The following is a 1,139-nucleotide window of genomic DNA, read 5'->3' as shown; positions in this document are numbered from 1 at the left end:
CTACTGAAGACCCCAACATGCACATCAGGGATTTCACCGAGATCTGCGATACTTTCAAATTCAATGATGTGACTGAAGATGCTATCAAGCTATGACTCTTCCCATTCTCTCTGAGGGATAAAGCTAAGTGCTGGTTACACTCTCTACCAGCAGGGTCTATCACAACTTGGGAAGACCTTGCTCAAAAGTTTCTCACTAAATTCTTCCCCATGGCGAAGACTGCAACAATCAGGAATGTTCTTTCCCAGTTCGCGCAGCAAACTGGAGAGTCTCTGTGTGAGGCTTGGGATCGATATAAGGAGATGCTAAGGAAGTGCCCACACCATGACATGCCTGATTGGATGATTATTAACTGCTTCTACAATGGATTGGGTCCTACTTCTAGGCCCATGCTTGATGCAGCATCCTTGTGGGCTAAGAGTTACGATGAAGCCTATGAACTTATTGAACTGATGGCTGGTAATGAGTACCAGAATCCTTCCCAGAGACTGACTCAGGGGAAAGTAGCAGGGATTCTGGAGTTGGACACAGCAACTGTTATCGCTGCCCAACTTAAGGCATTGACAATGAAGGTGGACAATTTGGCTAATTATGGAGTTAATCAAATCACTAGTATCTGTGAGCTCTGTGCTGGTGCCCATGAGACTGTTCAGTGCATAATTTATAATGAATCAGCTCAGTTCGTGAGCAACTTCCAGCAATCACATCAACCTGTGTCAGCCACATATCATCCTAACAACCGCAATCATCCTAATTTCAGTTGTAGCAACACTCAGAATGCGGTTCAATAGCCTTATCAGCAGTATCCAGCTAAGCAGTATAACCCCCTGGTTTTCAGCAACCGCAGTATGCACCAAGACAACAATTCCAGCTGCAACCAGCTAATGAAAAATCTGAATTAGAGGAGTTGAAGCTTATGTGCAAGAGTCAAGTTGTTTCTATCAAGACCTTGAAAAATCAAATTGGGCAAATTGCCAATGCCTTGCTAAATCATCAACCTGGTACATTGCCTAGTGATACTGAAGTGCCAGGAAATAAGGAAGATAAGGAGCAGGTAAAGACAATCACTTTGAGGTCTGGGAAGGTTGCGAATCCCGAACAAACTCAAGAGTTGATTGAAAAAGCTGGGGTTGAGAAAG

General features: G+C 44.0%; 1 non-coding gene across 1 annotated transcript; it reads right to left on the bottom strand.

The window, feature by feature from the left end:
• Positions 1–224: 224 nt before the first annotated feature.
• Positions 225–331, bottom strand: LOC141669985 (small nucleolar RNA R71). The gene has a single exon (XR_012554238.1). It is a non-coding gene; the product is annotated as a small nucleolar RNA R71 (small nucleolar RNA).
• Between the last annotated feature and the right edge of the window lie 808 nt (positions 332–1,139).

This window comes from Apium graveolens, chromosome 6, assembly GCF_009905375.1.
Source record: "Apium graveolens cultivar Ventura chromosome 6, ASM990537v1, whole genome shotgun sequence".
NCBI classification, from domain to species: domain Eukaryota; kingdom Viridiplantae; phylum Streptophyta; class Magnoliopsida; order Apiales; family Apiaceae; genus Apium; species Apium graveolens.
This window is presented reverse-complemented; position numbering and strand designations above follow the sequence as displayed.